Below are 21,503 nucleotides of genomic sequence, written 5' to 3' on the forward strand. Positions count from 1 at the left end.
GTGTGTGTGGGGGGTTAGTGTGTGTATGTGTGTGGGCGGGGTTACTGTGTGTGCGTGTAGGTGAGTTAGAGGGTGTGTGGGGCGGATAGTGTGTGTGTGGGGGAGGGATTAGTGTGTGTGTGGGGGGGGTTGTTGTGTGTGTCTGGGTAGGGTAGTGTGTGTGTGGGGGGGTTTAGTGTGTGTGTGGGGGGTTCGTGTGTGGGGGGGGTTAGTGTGTGTGGGGGGTTTAGTGTGTGTGGGGGGGTTCAGTGTGTGTGGGGGGGTAGTGTGTGTGAGGGGGGGTTTAGTGTGTGTGTGGGGTGTTCGTGTGTGTGTGGGGGTTTAGTGTGTGTGGGGGGTTTAGTGTGTGTGTGGGGCGGGGCAGTGTGTGTGTGTGGGGGTTAGTGTGTGTGAGGAGGGTTAGTGTGTGTATGGGGGGGTTAGTGTGTGTGTGGGGGGTTAGTGTGTGTGGGGGGGGGGTTAGTTTGTGTGTGGGGGGTTTAGTGTGTGTGTGGGGGGGGGTTAGGGTGTGCGTGGGGTTAGTGTGTGTGTGTGGGGCGGGTTAGTGTGTGTGTGGGGGGTTAGTGTGTGTGTGTGTGGGGGGGGTTAGTGGGTGTGTGGGGGGTATAGTGTGTGTGTGGGGGGGTTGTTGTGTATGTATGGGTGGGTTAGTGTGTGAGGGAAGTTTAATGTGTGTGGGGGGGTTGTTGTGTATGTGTGGGTGGGTTAATGTGTGTGGGGGGGTTAGTCTGTGTGTGGGCGTTAGTGTGTATGTGTGGGAGGGTGTTGTGTATGTGTGGGTGGGTTAGTGAGTGTGGGCGGGTTCAGTGTGTCTGTGGCGGTTACTGTGTGTTGGGGGGTTAGTGTGTGTGTGGCGGTTAGTCTGTGTGGGTGGCAAAGCCTTTCTGGGGCGGTTTGTGTGTGTTGAGGGGTTAGTGCGTGTGTGTGGGGCGGTAGTGTGTGTGTGGGTGGGTGAGTGTGGTGTGCGTGGGGGGGGGTAGTGTGTATGTGTGTGTGGGGGGGGGGTGTTTACTGTGTGTTTGGGGGGCTAGTGTGTGTGACGGGGTTAATGAGTGTGTGAGGGGTTTAGTGTGTGTGGGGGGGTTGTTGTGTGTGTCTGGGTAGGGTAGTGTGTGTGGGAGGTTTAGTGTGTATGTGGGGGGTTGTTGTTTATGTTTGGGTGGGTTAGTGAGTGTGGGGGAGGGATTAGTGTTTGTGTGGGGGGGTTAGTGTGTGTGGGGGGGAGTTAGTGTGTGTGGGGGGGTTAATATGTGTGGGTGGTTAGTGTGTGTGGGGGCATAGTGTGTGTGTGGGGTTAGTGTGTGTGGGGGGTTAGTGTGTGGGGGGGGGTGGTTAGTGTGTGTGGGGGATTAGTGTGTGTGGGGGGGGTTAGTGTGTGTGGGGGTGTTAGTGTGTGGGGCGTTATTGTGTGTGGGGGGTGTTAGTGTGTGGGGGGGGGGTTAGTGTGTGTGGTGTTAGTGTGTGTGGGGGGATTAGTGTGTGTGTGGGGGGTTAGTGTGGGGGGGGGATTTGTGTGTGTGGGGGGGGTTAGTGTGTGTGGGGGTGTTAGTGTGTGGGGGGTTAGTGTGTGTGGGGGGTGTTAGTGTGTTTGGAGGGGGTTAGTGTGTGGGGGGGTTAGTGTGTGTGGTGGGATCGTTTGTGGGGGGGGGTTAGTGTGTGTGTGGGGATTAGTGTTTGGGCTTAGTGTGTGTGTGGGGGGGGTTAGTGTGTGTGTGGGGGGGTTAGTGTGCGTTGGGGGAGTTAGTGTGTGTGGGGGGATAGTGTGTGTATGTGTGTGGGCGGGGTTACTGTGTGTGCGTGTAGGTGAGTTAGAGGGTGTGTGGGGCGGATAGTGTGTGTGTGGGGGAGGGATTAGTGTGTGTGTGGGGGGGGGGTTGTTGTGTGTGTCTGGGTAGGGTAGTGTGTGTGAAGGCTGGTTTAGTGTGTGTGTGGGGGGTTCGTGTGTGGGGGGGGTTAGTGTGTGTGGGGGGTTTACTGTGTGTGGGGGTGTTAGTGTGTGGGGCGTTATTGTGTGTGGGGGGTGTTAGTGTGTGGGGGGGGTTAGTGTGTGTTGTGTTAGTGTGTGTGGGGGGGGTTAGTGTGTGTGGGGGGGTTAGTGTGGGGGGGATTTGTGTGTGTGGGGGGTTAGTGTGTGTGAGGGTGTTAGTGTGTGGGGGGTTAGTGTGTGTGGGGGGTGTTAGTGTGTTTGGAGGGGGTTAGTGTGTGGGGGGGTTAGTGTGTGTGGTGGGATCGTTTGTGGGGGGGGTTAGTGTGTGTGTGGGGATTAGTGTGTGGGGCTTAGTGTGTGTGTGGGGGGGGTTAGTGTGTGTGTGGGGGTTAGTGTGCGTTGGGGGAGTTAGTGTGTGTGGGGGGTTAGTGTGTGTATGTGTGTGGGCGGGGTTACTGTGTGTGCGTGTAGGTGAGTTAGAGGGTGTGTGGGGCGGATAGTGTGTGTGTGGGGGAGGGATTAGTGTGTGTGTGGGGGGGGTTGTTGTGTGTGTCTGGGTAGGGTAGTGTGTGTGTGGGGGGGTTTAGTGTGTGTGTGGGGGGTTCGTGTGTGGGGTGGGGTTAGTGTGTGTGGGGGGTTTAGTATGTGTGGGGGGGTTTAGTGTGTGTGGGGGGATAGTGTGTGTGAGAGGGGGTTTAGTGTGTGTGTGGGGGGTTCGTGTGTGTGTGGGGGTTTAGTGTGTGTGGGGGGTTTAGTGTGTGTGTGGGGCGGGGCAGTGTGTGTGTGGGGGGGTTAGTGTGTGTGAGGAGGGTTAGTGTGTGTATGGGGGGGTTAGTGTGTGTGTGGGGGGTTAGTGTGTGGGGGGGGGGGGTTAGTTTGTGTGTGGGGGGTTTAGTGTGTGTGTGGGGGGGGTTAGGGTGTGCGTGGGGTTAGTGTGTGTGTGTGGGGCGGGTTAGTGTGTGTGTGGGGGGTTAGTGTGTGTGTGTGTGGGGGGGGGTTAGTGGGTGTGTGGGGGGTATAGTGTGTGTGTGGGGGGGTTGTTGTGTATGTATGGGTGGGTTAGTGTGTGTGGGAAGTTTAATGTGTGTGGGGGGGGGTTGTTGTGTATGTGTGGGTGGGTTAATGTGTGTGGGGGGGTTAGTCTGTGTGTGGGCGTTAGTGTGTGTGTGTGGGAGGGTGTTGTGTATGTGTGGGTGGGTTAGTGAGTGTGGGCGGGTTCAGTGTGTCTGTGGCGGTTACTGTGTGTTGGGGGGTTAGTGTGTGTGTGGCGGTTAGTCTGTGTGGGTGGCAAAGCCTTTCTGGGGCGGTTTGTGTGTGTTGAGGGGTTAGTGCGTGTGTGTGGGGCGGTAGTGTGTGTGTGGGTGGGTGAGTGTGGTGTGCGTGGGGGGGGGTAGTGTGTATGTGTGTGTAGGGGGGGGTGTTTACTGTGTGTTTGGGGGGCTAGTGTGTGTGACGGGGTTAATGAGTGTGTGAGGGGTTTAGTGTGTGTGGGGGGGTTGTTGTGTGTGTCTGGGTAGGGTAGTGTGTGTGGGAGGTTTAGTGTGTATGTGGGGGGTTGTTGTTTATGTGTGGGTGGGTTAGTGAGTGTGGGGGAGGGATTAGTGTGTGTGTGGGGGGGGGGTTAGTGTGTGTGTGGGGGGTTCGTGTGTGTGGGGGGGTTTAGTTTGTGTGGGGGGTTGTTGTGTATGTGTGGGTGGGTTAGTGTGTGTGGGAGGTTTAGTGTGTGGAGGGGGGTGTTGTGTATGTGTGGGTTTGTTAGTGTGTGTGGGGGGTTTAGTCTGTGTGTGGGGGTCAGTGTGTGTGTGTGGGGGGTATTGTGTATGTGTCGGTGGGTTATTGTGTGTGGGCGGGTTTAGTGTGTCTGTGGCGGTTAGTGTCTGATGGGCGGGTGAGTGTGTGTGTGGGGGTTAGTCTGTGTGGGTGGCTTAGCCTGTCTGGGGCGGCTCATGTGTGTTGAGGGGTTAGTGCGTGTGTGTGTGGGGCGGTAGTGTGTGTGTGTGGGTGGGTGAGTGTGTGTGTGGGGGAGGGTTAGTGTTTATGTGTGTGGGGGGTTAGTGTGTGATGCGGGATTAATGAGTTGTGAGGGGTTTAGTGTGTGTGGGGGGGTTTATTGTGTGTGTGGGGGGGGGGTAGTGTGTGTGTGTGTGGGGGGGGGGTTAGTGTGTGCGTATGGGGGGGTTCGTGTGAGTGTATGGGGGGTCAGTGTGTGTGTCGGGGGGTTAGTGCGTGTGGGGGTGTCATTTTGTGTGGGCTGGTCTGTGTGTGGGGGGTTCGTCTCTGTGTGGGAGGGTTAGTGTGTCTGGAGGGAGGTTGTGTTTTTTGGGGGGTTAGTGTGTGTGCGTGTGTGTGCTGGGGGGGTAAGTGTATGTCTGGGGGGTTCGCGTGTGTGGGAGATTTAGTGTGTGGGGGGGATGGGCTAGTGAGTGTGGGAGGAGGTGTTACTGTCTGTGTGGGGGGGGATTAGTGTTTGTGTCGGGGTGTTAGAGTGTGTGTGTTGTGGAGTTTAATGTGTGTGTTTGGGGGGGGGTTTAGTGTGTCTGTGGGAGGTTAGTGTGTGTGCGGGGGTGGTTTGTTTATGTGAGTGGAGAGTTAGTGTGTGTGGGGGGGAGTTAGTTTGTGTTGGGGGGATTAGTATGTGTGGGGGAGGGACGAGTGTGTGTGGGGGGTGTTAGTGTGTGTGTGTGTTGGGTGGTTTAGTGTGTGGGGGGTTAGTGTTTCTGTGTGGGGGGTTGTGTGTGTGGGGTGTTAGTGTGTGGGGGGTTCAGTGTGTGTGTGGGTGTCAGTGTGTGTGGGGGGATTAGTGTGTGTGGGGGGTCAGTGTGTGTCTAGGGTTAGTGTATGTGTGTGGGGGGGATAAGTGTGTGTGTGCGGGGGGGGGATGTGTGTGGTGGGGTGAGTTCGCGCGTGTCTGGGGGGGGGTTAGTGTGTTTTTAGGTGGTTAGTGTGTGTGTCCGGCCGGGTTGGTCTGTGTGCGGTGTTGGTTAGTGTGTGTGCGTGGGGGGGGGGGGGGTGTTAATGTGTGTGGGGGTTAGTGTGTGTGTGTGGGGGGGGGGGTTAGAGTGTGTGGGGGGGGGCTTTAGTGTGTGTGTGGGGGTGTTAGTGTGTGTGAGGAGGGTTAGTGTGTGTATGGGGGGGTTAGTGTGTGTGTGGGGGGTTAGTGTGTGTGGGGGGGGTTAGTTTGTGTGTGGGGGGTTTAGTGTGTGTGTGGGGGGGGGGGTTAGGGTGTGCGTGGGGTTAGTGTGTGTGTGTGGGGCGGGTTAGTGTGTGTGTGGGGGGTTAGTGTGTGTGTGTGTGGGGGGGGTTAGTGGGTGTGTGGGGGGTATAGTGTGTGTGTGGGGGGGTTGTTGTGTATGTATGGGTGGGTTAGTGTGTGAGGGAAGTTTAATGTGTGTGGGGGGGTTGTTGTGTATGTGTGGGTGGGTTAATGTGTGTGGGGGGGTTAGTCTGTGTGTGGGCGTTAGTGTGTATGTGTGGGAGGGTGTTGTGTATGTGTGGGTGGGTTAGTGAGTGTGGGCGGGTTCAGTGTGTCTGTGGCGGTTACTGTGTGTTGGGGGGTTAGTGTGTGTGTGGCGGTTAGTCTGTGTGGGTGGCAAAGCCTTTCTGGGGCGGTTTGTGTGTGTTGAGGGGTTAGTGCGTGTGTGTGGGGCGGTAGTGTGTGTGTGGGTGGGTGAGTGTGGTGTGCGTGGGGGGGGGGGTAGTGTGTATGTGTGTGTGGGGGGGGGTGTTTACTGTGTGTTTGGGGGGCTAGTGTGTGTGACGGGGTTAATGAGTGTGTGAGGGGTTTAGTGTGTGTGGGGGGGTTGTTGTGTGTGTCTGGGTAGGGTAGTGTGTGTGGGAGGTTTAGTGTGTATGTGGGGGGTTGTTGTTTATGTGTGGGTGGGTTAGTGAGTGTGGGGGAGGGATTAGTGTTTGTGTGGGGGGGTTAGTGTGTGTGGGGGGGAGTTAGTGTGTGTGGGGGGGTTAATATGTGTGGGTGGTTAGTGTGTGTGGGGGCATAGTGTGTGTGTGGGGTTAGTGTGTGTGGGGGGTTAGTGTGTGGGGGGGGGTGGTTAGTGTGTGTGGGGGATTAGTGTGTGTGGGAGGGGGTTAGTGTGTGTGGGGGTGTTAGTGTGTGGGGCGTTATTGTGTGTGGGGGGTGTTAGTGTGTGGGGGGGGGGTTAGTGTGTGTGGAGTTAGTGTGTGTGGGGGGGTTAGTGTGTGTGTGGGGGGTTAGTGTGGGGGGGGGATTTGTGTGTGTGGGGGGGGTTAGTGTGTGTGGGGGTGTTAGTGTGTGGGGGGTTAGTGTGTGTGGGGGGTGTTAGTGTGTTTGGAAGGGGTTAGTGTGTGGGGGGGTTAGTGTGTGTGGTGGGATCGTTTGTGGGGGGGGGGTTAGTGTGTGTGTGGGGATTAGTGTTTGGGCTTAGTGTGTGTGTGGGGGGGGTTAGTGTTTGTGTGGGGGGGTTAGTGTGCGTTGGGGGAGTTAGTGTGTGTGGGGGGATAGTGTGTGTATGTGTGTGGGCGGGGTTACTGTGTGTGCGTGTAGGTGAGTTAGAGGGTGTGTGGGGCGGATAGTGTGTGTGTGGGGGAGGGATTAGTGTGTGTGTGGGGGGGGGGTTGTTGTGTGTGTCTGGGTAGGGTAGTGTGTGTGAAGGCTGGTTTAGTGTGTGTGTGGGGGGTTCGTGTGTGGGGGGGGTTAGTGTGTGTGGGGGGTTTACTGTGTGTGGGGGTGTTAGTGTGTGGGGCGTTATTGTGTGTGGGGGGTGTTAGTGTGTGGGGGGGGTTAGTGTGTGTTGTGTTAGTGTGTGTGGGGGGGGTTAGTGTGTGTGGGGGGGTTAGTGTGGGGGGGATTTGTGTGTGTGGGGGGTTAGTGTGTGTGAGGGTGTTAGTGTGTGGGGGGTTAGTGTGTGTGGGGGGTGTTAGTGTGTTTGGAGGGGGTTAGTGTGTGGGGGGGTTAGTGTGTGTGGTGGGATCGTTTGTGGGGGGGGTTAGTGTGTGTGTGGGGATTAGTGTGTGGGGCTTAGTGTGTGTGTGGGGGGGGTTAGTGTGTGTGTGGGGGTTAGTGTGCGTTGGGGGAGTTAGTGTGTGTGGGGGGTTAGTGTGTGTATGTGTGTGGGCGGGGTTACTGTGTGTGCGTGTAGGTGAGTTAGAGGGTGTGTGGGGCGGATAGTGTGTGTGTGGGGGAGGGATTAGTGTGTGTGTGGGGGGGGTTGTTGTGTGTGTCTGGGTAGGGTAGTGTGTGTGTGGGGGGGTTTAGTGTGTGTGTGGGGGGTTCGTGTGTGGGGGGGGGTTAGTGTGTGTGGGGGGTTTAGTATGTGTGGGGGGGTTTAGTGTGTGTGGGGGGTTAGTGTGTGTGAGAGGGGGTTTAGTGTGTGTGTGGGGGGTTCGTGTGTGTGTGGGGGTTTAGTGTGTGTGGGGGGTTTAGTGTGTGTGTGGGGCGGGGCAGTGTGTGTGTGGGGGGGTTAGTGTGTGTGAGGAGGGTTAGTGTGTGTATGGGGGGGTTAGTGTGTGTGTGGGGGGTTAGTGTGGGGGGGGGGTTAGTTTGTGTGTGGGGGGTTTAGTGTGTGTGTGGGGGGGGGTTAGGGTGTGCGTGGGGTTAGTGTGTGTGTGTGGGGCGGGTTAGTGTGTGTGTGGGGGGTTAGTGTGTGTGTGTGTGGGGGGGGTTAGTGGGTGTGTGGGGGGTATAGTGTGTGTGTGGGGGGGTTGTTGTGTATGTATGGGTGGGTTAGTGTGTGTGGGAAGTTTAATGTGTGTGGGGGGGGTTGTTGTGTATGTGTGGGTGGGTTAATGTGTGTGGGGGGGTTAGTCTGTGTGTGGGCGTTAGTGTGTGTGTGTGGGAGGGTGTTGTGTATGTGTGGGTGGGTTAGTGAGTGTGGGCGGGTTCAGTGTGTCTGTGGCGGTTACTGTGTGTTGGGGGGTTAGTGTGTGTGTGGCGGTTAGTCTGTGTGGGTGGCAAAGCCTTTCTGGGGCGGTTTGTGTGTGTTGAGGGGTTAGTGCGTGTGTGTGGGGCGGTAGTGTGTGTGTGGGTGGGTGAGTGTGGTGTGCGTGGGGGGGGGGTAGTGTGTATGTGTGTGTAGGGGGGGGTGTTTACTGTGTGTTTGGGGGGCTAGTGTGTGTGACGGGGTTAATGAGTGTGTGAGGGGTTTAGTGTGTGTGGGGGGGTTGTTGTGTGTGTCTGGGTAGGGTAGTGTGTGTGGGAGGTTTAGTGTGTATGTGGGGGGTTGTTGTTTATGTGTGGGTGGGTTAGTGAGTGTGGGGGAGGGATTAGTGTGTGTGTGGGGGGGGGTTAGTGTGTGTGTGGGGGGTTCGTGTGTGTGGGGGGGTTTAGTTTGTGTGGGGGGTTGTTGTGTATGTGTGGGTGGGTTAGTGTGTGTGGGAGGTTTAGTGTGTGGAGGGGGGTGTTGTGTATGTGTGGGTTTGTTAGTGTGTGTGGGGGGTTTAGTCTGTGTGTGGGGGTCAGTGTGTGTGTGTGGGGGGTATTGTGTATGTGTCGGTGGGTTATTGTGTGTGGGCGGGTTTAGTGTGTCTGTGGCGGTTAGTGTCTGATGGGCGGGTGAGTGTGTGTGTGGGGGTTAGTCTGTGTGGGTGGCTTAGCCTGTCTGGGGCGGCTCATGTGTGTTGAGGGGTTAGTGCGTGTGTGTGTGGGGCGGTAGTGTGTGTGTGTGGGTGGGTGAGTGTGTGTGTGGGGGAGGGTTAGTGTTTATGTGTGTGGGGGGTTAGTGTGTGATGCGGGATTAATGAGTTGTGAGGGGTTTAGTGTGTGTGGGGGGGTTTATTGTGTGTGTGGGGGGGGTAGTGTGTGTGTGTGTGGGGGGGGGGGTTAGTGTGTGCGTATGGGGGGGTTCGTGTGAGTGTATGGGGGGTCAGTGTGTGTGTCGGGGGGTTAGTGCGTGTGGGGGTGTCATTTTGTGTGGGCTGGTCTGTGTGTGGGGGGTTCGTCTCTGTGTGGGAGGGTTAGTGTGTCTGGAGGGAGGTTGTGTTTTTTGGGGGGTTAGTGTGTGTGCGTGTGTGTGCTGGGGGGGTAAGTGTATGTCTGGGGGGTTCGCGTGTGTGGGAGATTTAGTGTGTGGGGGGGATGGGCTAGTGAGTGTGGGAGGAGGTGTTACTGTCTGTGTGGGGGGGGGGATTAGTGTTTGTGTCGGGGTGTTAGAGTGTGTGTGTTGTGGAGTTTAATGTGTGTGTTTGGGGGGAGGTTTAGTGTGTCTGTGGGAGGTTAGTGTGTGTGCGGGGGTGGTTTGTTTATGTGAGTGGAGAGTTAGTGTGTGTGGGGGGAGTTAGTTTGTGTTGGGGGATTAGTATGTGTGGGGGAGGGACGAGTGTGTGTGGGGGGTGTTAGTGTGTGTGTGTGTTGGGTGGTTTAGTGTGTGGGGGGTTAGTGTTTCTGTGTGGGGTGTTGTGTGTGTGGGGTGTTAGTGTGTGGGGGGTTCAGTGTGTGTGTGGGTGTCAGTGTGTGTGGGGGGATTAGTGTGTGTGGGGGGTCAGTGTGTGTCTAGGGTTAGTGTATGTGTGTGGGGGGGATAAGTGTGTGTGTGCGGGGGGGGATGTGTGTGGTGGGGTGAGTTCGCGCGTGTCTGGGGGGGGGTTAGTGTGTTTTTAGGTGGTTAGTGTGTGTGTCCGGCCGGGTTGGTCTGTGTGCGGTGTTGGTTAGTGTGTGTGCGTGGGGGGGGGGTGTTAATGTGTGTGGGGGTTAGTGTGTGTGTGTGTGTGGGGGGGGGGGGGTTAGAGTGTGTGGGGGGGGGCTTTAGTGTGTGTGTGGGGGTGTTAGTGTGTGTGAGGGGGGTTAGTTTGTGTGTGTGGGGGTTAGTGGGTGTGGGGGTTTAGTGTGTGTGTGTGTGTGTGGGCGAGTTAGTGGGTGTGTGGGCGTTAAGTGTGTGTGTGGGGGTCGTTAGTGTTTTGGGGGGTTAGTGTGCGAGTGTGTGTGTGGGGGGGTGTTAGTGGGCCTGTGGGGGAGTTAGTGTGTGTGTGGGGCGGGGAGTTGTGTGTGTATGTGTGTGTGTGTGTGGGGGGGGTTAGTGTGTGTGGGGGGCCTTTAGTGTGTGTGTGGGTGGGTTAGTGTATCTGAGGGGTATAGAACATAGAAAATACAGCACAGAACAGGCCCTTCGGCCCACGATGTTGTGCCGAACCTTTGTCCTAGCTTAATCATAGATTATCATTGAATTTACAGTGCAGAAGGAGGCCATTCGGACCTTTTAGTCTGCACCGGCTCTTGGAAAGAGCACCCTACCCAAACTCAACAATTCCACCCAACACCAAGGGCAATTTGGACATTAAGGGCAATTTATCAATGGCCAATTCACCTAACCCGCACATCTTTGGACTGTGGGAGGAAACCGGAGCACCCGGAGGAAACCCACGCAGACACGGGGAGGACGTGCAGACTCCGCACAGACAGTGACCCAAGCCGGAATCGAACCTGGGACCCTGGATCTGTGAAGCAATTGTGCTATCCACAATGCCACCGTGCTGCCCTTGAGAACAAATAAATCTACACTATATCATTTTACCGTAATCCATGTACCTACCCAATAGCTGCTTGAAGGTCCCCAATGTTTCCGACTCAACTACTTCCACAGGCAGTGCATTCCATGCCCCCACTACTCTCTGGGTAAATAACCTCCCTCTGATATCCCTCCTATATCTTCCACTTTTCACCTTAAATTTATGTCCCCTTGTAATGGTTTGTTCCACCCGGGGGAAAAGTCTCTGACTGTCTACTCTATCTATTCCCCTTAACATCTTATAAACCTCTATCAAGTCGCCCCTCATCCTTCTCCGTTCGAATGAGAAAAGGCCTAGCACCCTCAACCTTTCCTCGTAAGACCTACTCTCCATTCCAGGCAACATCCTGGTAAATCTTCTTTGCACCTTTTCCAAAGCTTCCACATCCTTCCGAAAATGAGGCGACCAAAACTGTACAGAATACTCCAAATGTGGCCTTACCAAAGTTTTGTACAGCTGCATCATCACCTCACGGCTCTTAAATTCAATCCCTCTGTTAATGAACGCGAGCACACCATAGGCCTTCTTCACAGCTCTATCCACTAGAGTGGCCACTTTCAAAGATGTATGAACATAGACCCCAAGGTCTCTCTGCTCCTCCACATTGCCAAGAACTCTACCGTTAACCCTGTATTCCGCATTCATATTTGTCCTTCCAAAATGGACAACCTCACACTTTTCAGGGTTAAACTCCATCTGCCACTTCTCAGCCCAGCTCTGCATCCTATCTATGTCTCTTTGCAGCCGACAACAGCCCTCCTTTCTATCCACAACTCCACCAATCTTCGTATCGTCTGCAAATTTACTGACCCACCCTTCAACTCCCTCATCCAAGTCATTAATGAAAATCACAAACAGCAGAGGACCCAGAACTGATCCCTGCGGTACGCCACTGGTAACTGGGATCCAGGCTGAATATTTGCCATCCACCACCACTCTCTGACTTCTATCGGTTAGCCAGTTCGTTATCCAACTGGCCAAATTTCACACTATCCCATGCCTCCTTACTTCCTGCATAAGCCTACCATGGGGAACTTTATAAAATGCCTTACTAAAATCCATGTACACTACATGCACTGCTTTACCTTCATCCACATTCTTGGTCACCTCCTCAAAGAATTCAATAAGATTTGTAAGGCAATACCTACCCCTCACAAATCCGTGCTGACTATCCCTAATCAAGCAGTGTCTTTCCAGATGCTCAGAAATCCTATCCTTCCATTACTTTGCCTACCACCGAAGTAAGACTAACTGGCCTGTAATTCCCAGGGTTATCCCTCGTCCCTTTTTTGAACAGGGGCACGACATTCGCCACTCTCCAATCCCCTGGTACCACTCCTGTTGACAGTGAGGACGAAAAGATCATTGCCAACGGCTCTGCAATTTCATATCTTGCTTCCCATAGAATCCTTGGATATATCCCGTCAGGCCCGGGGGACTTGTCTATCCTCAAGTTTTTCAAAATGCCCAACACATCTTCCTTCCTAACAAGTATTTCCTCGAGCTTACCAGTCTGTTTCACACTGTCCTCTCCAACAATATCGCCCCTCTCATTTGTAAATACAGAAGAAAAGTACTCGTTCAAGACCTCTCCTATCTCTTCAGACTCAATACACAATCTCCCGCTACTGTCCTTGATCGGACCTACCCTCGCTCTAGTCATTCTCATATTTCTCACATATGTGTAAAAGGCCTTGGGGTTTTCCTTGATCCTACCCGCCAAAGATTGTTCATGCCCTCTCTTAGCTCTCCTAATCCCTTTCTTCAGTTCCCTCCTGGCTATCTTGTATCCCTCCAATGCCCTGTCTGACATTCGCCACTCTCCAATCCCCTGGTACCACTCCTGTTGACAGTGAGGACGAAAAGATCATTGCCAACGGCTCTGCAATTTCATCTCTTGCTTCCCATAGAATCCTTGGATATATCCCGTCAGGCCCGGGGGACTTGTCTATCCTCAAGTTTTTCAAAATGCCCAACACATCTTCCTTCCTAACAAGTATTTCCTCGAGCTTACCAGTCTGTTTCACACTGTCCTCTCCAACAATATCGCCCCTCTTATTTGTAAATACAGAAGAAAAGTACTCGTTCAAGACCTCTCCTATCTCTTCAGACTCAATACACAATCTCCCGCTACTGTCCTTGATCGGACCTACCCTCGCTCTAGTCATTCTCATATTTCTCACATATGTGTAAAAGGCCTTGGGGTTTTCCTTGATCCTACCCGCCAAAGATTGTTCATGCCCTCTCTTAGCTCTCCTAATCCCTTTCTTCAGTTCCCCCCTGGCTATCTTGTATCCCTCCAATGCCCTGTCTGAACCTTGGTTCCTCAGCCTTACATAAGTCACCTTTTTCCTCTTAACAAGACATTCAACCTCTCTTGTCAACCATGGTTCCCTCACTCGACCATCTCTTCCCTGCCTGACAGGGACATACATATCAAGGACACGTAGCACCTGTTCCTTGAACAAGTTCCACATTTCACTTGTGTCCTTCCCTGCCAGCCTATGTTCCCAACTTATGCACTTCAATTCTTGTCTGACAACATCGTATTTACCCTTCCCCCAATTGTAAACCTTGCCCTGTTGCACGTACCTATCCCTCTCCATTACTAAAGTGAAAGTCACAGAATTGTGGTCACTATCTCCAAAATGCTCCCCCACTAACAAATCTATCACTTGCCCTGGTTCATTACCCTGTACTAAATCCAATATTGCCCTCCTCTGGTCGGACAATCTACATTTAGTGTGTGTGTGTGTGGGGGGGGGGGGGGTTAGTGTATGTGGGGGGGGGGGGTTAGTGTGCGTGGAGTGTGTTAGTCTGTGTGGGGTTAGTGTGTGTGGGGGGGGGTGTTAGTGTATGTGGGGGTGTTAGTGTGTGTGAGGGGGGGAATTAGTGTGTGTGGGGGGGTTAGTGTATGTCAGGGGGATTAGTGTGTCGGGGTGTTAGTGTGTGTGTGTGTGGGTCATTTTTTGTGTGTTGGGAGGTTCGTGTCTGCGGGGGGGGTTAGTGTGTGTGGGGGGGGTTTAGTGTGTGTGTTGGGGGGTTTAGTGTGTGTGTGGGGGGCTGTTGTGTATGTGTGGTGGTTTAGTGTGTGGGGGGGGGTTTAGTGTGTGTGGGGGGGTTAGTGTTTGTGTGGGGGGGTTGTTGTGTATGTGTGGGTGGGTTAGTGTGTGTGGGGGGCGTTTAGTGTGTGTGTGTGTGGGGGGGGTAGTGTGTGTGGGGAGGGTTAGTGTGTGTGGGGGCTTAGTGTGTGTGGGGGCTTAGTGTGTGTGGGGGGGTTAGTGTGTGTGTGTGGATTAGTGTGTGTGGGGAGGGTTAGTGTGTGTGGGGGGGGTTAGTGTGTGTGTGTGAAGGGGGGATTGTGTGTTCGGGGGGTTAGTGTGTGCGGAGCGTTAGTGTGTGTGTTGGGGGTAAGTGTGTGTGTGGGGGGCGCTAGTGTGAGTGTGGGGGTTAATGTGTGTGTCTGGGGTGTTAATGTGTGTGGGGGAGTTAGTGTGTGGGGGTTAGTGTGTTGGGGGTGTTAGTGTGGGTGTGTTAGTGTGTGTGTTGTGTGGGTGAGTGTTTGTCTGTCGGGGGTTTAGTGTGTGTGGGGGGTTACTGTGTGTTTGGGAGTGTTAGTGTGTGTGTGTTGGGCGGTTAGTGTATGGGGAGGAGGGGTGGGTGGTTCGTGTGTGTGTGTGTGGTTAATGTGTGTGGGGGATAGTGTATGTGGGGGAGGGACTTGTGTGTGTATGGGGGGTTAGTGTGCGTGTGGGGGGGTTAGTGTGTGTGGGAGGGTGTTAGTGTATGTGTGGGCGAGTGTTAGTGTGTGTGTGGGGGCGGGGTAGTATGTGTGTGAGGGGGTGTTAGTGTGTGCGTGGTTGGTTGGTGTTTGTGGGGTGTTAGTGTATGTGTTAGGGGGTAAATGTGTGTGTATGGGGACCTTAGTGTGAGTGTGTGGGTTCATGTGTGTGGCGGGGGGGGGGTTAATATGTGTGTGGGGGTTTAGTGTGTGTTGGGGGTTAGTGTTTGGGGGGGGGGATTAGTGTGGGGGTGTTAGTGTGTGTGTTGGGTGGGTTAGTGTTTATGTGGGGGGCGTTGGTTTGTGTGGGGGGGGAGGTTACTGTGCGGGTGTCGAGGGTTTAGTGTGTGTGGGGATTTAGTGTGTGTGGGGGTGTTAGTGTGCGTGTGTGTTAGGTGGGTTAGTGTGCGTGGGGGAGGGGCTAGTGTTTGTGTTGAGGGGGTTATAGTGTGTGTGGGGTTAGTGTGTGTGTCTGGTAGGGGGTTTAGTCTGTGTGTGTGGGGGGTTAATGTGTGTTTCAGTTAGTGTATGTGTGGGGGGTTAGTGAGTGTGCTGGGGTAGTTAGTGTGTGTGTGTGTGGGGGGGGGGTGTTGCACGTGTGTGTGGTGGGTTAGTGTGCGTGTGTGTGGCTTATTCGTGTGTGTCTGGGGGGGATGGGATAATGTGTGTGTGTGTGGGGGGGGTTGTGTATGTGGGGCAGGGGCTTGTGTGAGATTGGGGTGGTTAGTGTGTGTGTGGGGGGGGGGTTTGTGTGTGTGAGGGAGTTAGTGTGTGTGTGCGTGGGTGAGTTAGTGTGCGTGTGGGGAGGTTAGTGCGTGTGTGGGGTGTAGTTGGTGTGTGTGCGTAGGGTTAGTATGTGTGTGGGGGTTTAGCGTGTATTTGTGTGCGTGGGTTAATGTCTGGGAGGGTAAATGTGGGGTGGGGTGGGGTTGTGTGAGTTGGGGGGTTAGTGTGTGTGTGGTGTGGTCAATTTATGTGTGTGTGGGGGGGTTAGTGTGTGTGGTGGGGTGAATGTTTGAGGGGAGAGGGTCAGTGTGTGAGTTTCCGGGGGGCGTTAGTGTTTCTGTGGGTGGGTTAGTGAGTGTGTGTGTGTGTGTGTGTGTGTGTGTGTGGAGGTTATTGTTTGTGTGGGGAGTTAGTCTGTACAAAGAACAAAGAACAAAGAAATGTACAGCACAGGAACAGGCCCTTCGGCCCTCCAAGCCCGCGCCGACCATACTGCCCGACTAAACTACAATCTTCTACACTTCCTGGGTCCGTATCCTTCTATTCCCATCCTATTCATATATTTGTCAAGATGCCCCTTAAATGTCCCTATCGTCCCTGCTTCCACTACCTCCTCCGGTAGCGAGTTCCAGGCACCCACTACCCTCTGCGTAAAAAACTTGCCTCGTACATCTACTCTAAACCTTGCCCCTCTCACCTTAAACCTATGCCCCCTAGTAATTGACCCCTCTACCCTGGGTAGAGGGGGGGGGTTAGTGTGGGGGTGGGGGGGGGTAGTGTGTGTCTGTGGGCAGGTTAGTGTGTGTGTGTGTGGGGGCGTTGTTGGGTGTGTATTAGTGTCACTGTGGCTGTGAGTATGTGTATTACTGTATGTGTGTGTGAGAAGGTGTGCATTACTATCTACCTGTGTGCGCGAGTGTGTTTTTTCTTGTCACTGTGTCTGTGACTGTTTGTATTAGAGTCTGTGTGTGTGTGTGAGTGGGTGCTTTAGATTCTCCGTATATCTGTGAGTGTGTATATTATTGTCTCTGTGTGTGACTGTGTATTAGTGTCTATGTGTGTGTGTATTATTGCCTGAGTGTGTTTGTGAGAGTGTATTAGGGTCCGTGTGTCTCTGAATGTGTGTATTAGTGTCTGAGTGTCTGTGAGTGTGTGCATTAGTGTCTCTGTGTGTCTGTGAGTGTTTCTCTGTGTCTGCGAGTGTGTGCATTAGTGTCTCTGTGTGTCTGTGAGTGTTTGTATTAGTGTCACTGCGTGTCTCTGAGTGTTTGTATTCGTGTCTCTGTGTGCCTGTGAGTATATGTATTAGTGTCTCTGTGTGTCTGCGAGTGTGTGTATTAGTATCTCTGTGTGTCTGCGAGTGTGTTAGTGTATCTGTGTGTCTGCGAATGTGTGTATTACTGTCTCTCTGTGTCTGCGAGAGTGTTTATTAGTGTCTCTGTGTGTCTGCGAGTGTGTGTGTTAGTGTCTCTGTGTGTCTGCGAGTGTGTGTCTTAGTGTCTCTGTGTGCCTGCGAGTGTGTGTGTTAGTGTCTCTGTGTGTCTGCGAGTGTGTGTGTTAGTGTCTGTGAGTGTATGAATTAGTGTCTCTGTGTGTCTGCGAGTGTATGTATTAGTGTCTCTGTGTGTCTGTGAGTGTGTGTATTAGTGTCTCTGTGTATCGATGAGTGTGTGTCTTAGTGTCTCTGTGTGTCTGCGAGTGTGTGTGTTAGTGTATCTGTGTGTCTGTGAGTGTATGTATTACTGTCTCTGTGTGTCTGCGAGTGTATGTATTAGTGTCTCTGTGTGTCTGTGAGCGTGTGTATTAGTGTCTCTGTGTATCGATGAGTGTGTGTCTTAGTGTCTCTGTGTGTAAGCGAGTGTGTGTATTAGTGTATCTGTGTGTCTGCGAGTGTGTGTGTTAATGTCTCTGTGTGTCTGCGAGTGTGTGTATTAGTGTCTCTGTGTGTCTGCGAGTGTGTGTCTTAGTGTCTCTGTGTGTCTGTGAGTGTGTGTATTAGTGTCTCTGTGTATCGATGAGTGTGTGTCTTAGTGTCTCTGTATGTCTGCGAGTGTGTGTATTAGTGTCTCTGTGTGTCTGCGAGTGTGTGTATTAGTGTCTCTGTGTGTCTGCGAGTGTGTGTGTTAGTGTATCAGTGTGTCTGTGAGTGTATGTATTACTGTCTCTGTGTGTCTGCGAGTGTATGTATTAGTGTCTCTGTGTGTCTGTGAGCGTGTGTATTAGTGCCTCTGTGTATCGATGAGTGTGTGTCTTAGTGTCTCTGTGTGTCTGTGAGTGTGTGTATTAGTGTCTCTGTGTATCGATGAGTGTGTGTCTTAGTGTCTCTGTATGTCTGCGAGTGTGTGTATTAGTGTCTCTGTGTGTCTGCGAGCGTGTGTATTAGTGTCTCTGTGTGTCTGCGAGTGTGTGTCTTAGTGTCGCTGTGCGTCTGTGAGTGTGTGTCCTAGTGCCTCTGTGTGTCTGTGAGTGTGTGTATTAGTGTCTCTGTGTGTCTGTGAGTGTGTGTCTTAGTGTTATTGTGGACCTGGGTTTAGAGAACCCCAAATTGTATCACGGAATTCTCATGACCCACAATGTTTAATAGATTGTGGGTGGGGAGCACACGGCCCAGACTACAGGTGTGGTACAGCAGAAATGGAAAAGCACTTTTTCAAGCAAAGCAATGTTTATTCTGTAAACTCATGTTAATCGTTTAAAACATGCAGGGAGCAACTTAGCAACCATTAATTCAAATTAAACTCCCAAAGAATACAACACGAAGCAATCCGTAAGCTGTCCTATTGACATCCAGAAGTCTTAAGAAACACCTTTTACGAGAAGGACATTAGGTTTACATTCACTACTGAGAACATTTATAATTCTGAATTCACCAAATGATCAAGAGATAGTATTTTCATGGCAGAGAGATCAACAGTACACCTGCTCCGTCTGGGTTCAGCTCCAACACAGAAAACAAATTTCAAACACACACTGGAGCAAACAGCCAAAACGAAAGTTAAAAAGCTGACAGACATCCCAGCTCCACTCAGTCTCTGATATCACTGCAGTAATAAACACCCATTTCTATAAGGTACTTCACTATCGATATTTATATACACACCCATTTATAAACACTCATTTCTTAAAGGTACTCTCACATGGCAGTGTCTCTGTGTGTCTGTGAGTGTGTGTATTAGTGTCTGGGTGTGAGCATTAGAGTCTCCATGTGTCTGTGGGTGGGTGTCTTTCTCTCTCTGTGTGTCTGTGAGAGTGTGAATTCGTGTCTGAGTGTGTGTCTGTGAGTGGGTGTATTAGAGTCTGTGTGTGCCTGTGTTTCTGTGTTTCTTAATGTATCTATGAGTGTCTGTATGTGTGTGAGAATGTGTGCATTAGTGTCTGTGTTGGTGTGTGTTAATGTATTAGTGTCTGTGTGAATGTTACTATTTGTGTCTGTGTGAGTGTGTGTATTAGTGTCTCTGCCTGTCTATGCGCTGTGTACTATTGTCTCTGTGTGTGAGTGCTTGTATAAGTGTATCTGTGTGTCTGAGTGCGTATTAGTGTCTCTGTGTGTGAGTGTGTGTTTTTGTGACTATGTCTGTCTGTGATTGTGTGTATTAGAGTCTCTGTGTATGTGTGTTTTAGAGTCCATGTGGGGCTGGTTTAGCACACTGGGCTATATCGCTGGCGTTTAAAGCAGACCAAGCGGGCCAGCTGCACGGTTCAATTCGCGTACCATCCTTCCCGAACAGGCGCAGGAATTTGGCATCTGGGGGCTTTTCACAGTAACTTCATTGAAGCCTACTTGTGACAATCAGCGTTTTTCATTTTTCATTTTCATTTCATGTGTGTCTGTGAGTGTGTGTATTGGCGTCGCTGTGCGTGAGTGTGTGTATTAGTGTGTGTCTTTCAGTGTGTGTATTAGTGACCAGGATGTGTGTATGAATGTGTATATTACTGTCTCTGTGTGTGAGTGTGTGTATGTGTGTCTGTGAGTGTGTGTATTTACAGTCTTTGTACGTTTTTGTGCGTGTGTATTATTGTCTGTGTGTCTGTGAGTGTGTGTAGCATTGTCTGTGTTTCTGTGACAGTGTGTATTAGTCTCTCTGTGAATTTGTGTATGTGTGTGACTGTGTGTGTATTAGTGTCTGTATGTGTGTATGAGTGTGTGTATTAGGGTCTGTTTGTGTGTGAGTGTGTATTAGTGTCTCTGTGTGTGTCTGTAAGTGTGTAAATTAGTGTCTCTGTGTGTCAGTGAGTGTGTGAATTAGTGTCTCTGTGTGTCTGTGTGTGTGTATTAGTGTCTCTGTATGTCTGTGAGTGTGTGTATTAGTGTCTGTGTGTGATTGTGTGTATTAGTGTCCCTCTGTGTTTGAATGTATCTATCAGTGTATCTGTGTATGTCTGTGTGTGTGAGTTTTATTGTCTCTGTGCCTGTAAGTGTGTAAATTAGTGTCTCTGTGTGTCAGTGAGTGTGTGAATTATGTCTCTGGGTGTCTCTGTGTGTGTATTATTGTTTCTGTGTGTCTGCATGTGTGTGTATTAGTGTATCTGCATGTCAGTGAGTATGTGTTTTAGTGCCTGTGTGTGGCTGTGAGTGTGTGTGTGTCAGTGTGTGTATTCGAGTCTGTGTGTCTGAGAGTTTGTGTATTAGAGACTGTGTGTGAGAGTGTGTGTATTAGTGTGCGTGTGTGTGTGTATGACTGCCTGTATTAGTGTCTGTCTGTGTGTGTATTAGTGTATGTGTGTTTCTGTGAGTGTATATTAGTGTCTCTGTATGTCGATGAGTGTGTATTCGTTTCTCTGTGTGTGTGAGTGTGTGTATTAGTGTTTCTGTGTATCTTTGAGAGAGTATTAGTGTCTGTATGTGAGTGTGTGTATTATTGTCTCTGTGTCTCTGAGTGTGTATATTACTGTCGCTATGTGACAGTGAATGTGTGTATTAGTGTCTGTGTGTGTTTGTGGATTAGTGTTTGTGTGTGTCTGTGAGTGTGTGCATTAATGTTTGTGAGTGAGAGTGTGTGAATTAGTGTGCGTGTGTGTGTGTGACTGTCTGTATAAGTGTCTGTCTGTGTGTGTATTGGTGTGTCTGTGTTCCTGTGAGTGTGTGTTAGTGCCTCTGTATGCCAATGAGTGTGTATTCGTTTCTCTCTGTGTGTGAATGTGTGTATTAGTGTTTCTGTGTATCTGTGAGAGAGTATTAGTGTCTGTGTGTGAGTATGTGTATTAGTGTTTATGTGTATCTGTAAGTGTGTTGATCAGTGTCTGTGAGTGTGTATTAGTGTATGTGTGTATTATTGTTTATGTGTCTGTGAATATGTATTCGTTTCTCTCTGTGTGTGAGTGTGTGTATTAGTGTTGCTGTGTATCTGTGAGACAGTATTAGTGTCTGTGTGTGAGTGTGTGTATTATTGTCTCTGTGTCTGTGAGTGTGTTGATCAGTGCCAGTGAATGTGTGCATTAGTGTCTGTGTCTGTTTGTATTAGTGTCTGTGTGTGCCTGTGAGTGTGTGTATTAGTGTCTGTGTGTCTGTGAGTTTTATAAGTTTATCTGCGTGTCAGCGAGTGTGTATTAGTGCATTTGTATGTCTTTGAGTGTGTTTATTAGTGTCACTGTTTCTGTGAGTGTTTGTGTTAGTGTATCGGTGTCAGTGAGTGTGTGTATTAGTGTCTGTTTGTGTGAGTGTGTGCATTAGTTTCTTTGTGAGTGAGTATTAATGCCTTTGTGTGTGAGTGTATTACTGTCTCTGTATGTGTGTGTGTGTGTTAATGTATGTGTGAGTGAGAATGTCTTACTGTCTCTGTGTCTGTATGCGTGTTATTGTCTGTATGAGTGTGAGTCTATTACTGTCTCTGTCTGAGTGTGTGTGTGTTAATGTATGCGTGAGTGTGAGTGTATTACTGGCTCTGTATGTGTGTGTGAGTGTGTTAATGTATGTGTGAGTGTGAGGGTATTACTGTCTCTGTATGTGTGTGTGTGTTAATGTATGTGTGAGTTTGAGTGTATTACTGTCTCTCTATGTGTGTGTGAGTGTGTTAATGTATGTGTGAGTGCATTACTGTCTGTGTATGTGTGTATGTTAATGTATGTGTGAGTTTGAGTGTATTACTGTCTCTGTTTGTGTGTGTGAGGGTGTTAATGTATGTGTGAGTGTGAGTGTATTACTGTCTCTGTATATGTGTGTGTGTTAATGTATGTGTGACTGTGAGTGTATTACTGTCTCTGTATGTGTGCGTGTGTGTTAATGTATGTGTGAGTGAGAGTGTATTACTGTCTCTGTATGTGTGTGTGTGTCTCTGTATCTGTGTATGAGTGTGTATTACTGTGTGTGTGTGTGTGTCTGTATGTGTGTGTGAGTGTGTATATTTATTTCACTATGTGTCAGTGAATGTGTGCATTAGTCATCTGGAAAGGAATAATTTGATTAGACATAGTCAACACTGTTTTGTGAAGGGTAGGTCGTGCCTCGCAAACCTTATTGAGTTCTTTGAGAAGGTGACCAAACAGGTGAATGAGGGTAACACAGTTGATGTGGTGTATGTGGATTTCAGTAAAGCGTTTGATAAGGTGCCCCACGGTAGGCTACTGCGGAAAATACGGAGGCATGGGATTCAG

Source organism: Scyliorhinus torazame, chromosome 20, assembly GCF_047496885.1.
Source record: "Scyliorhinus torazame isolate Kashiwa2021f chromosome 20, sScyTor2.1, whole genome shotgun sequence".
Classification (NCBI taxonomy): Eukaryota; Metazoa; Chordata; class Chondrichthyes; order Carcharhiniformes; family Scyliorhinidae; genus Scyliorhinus; species Scyliorhinus torazame.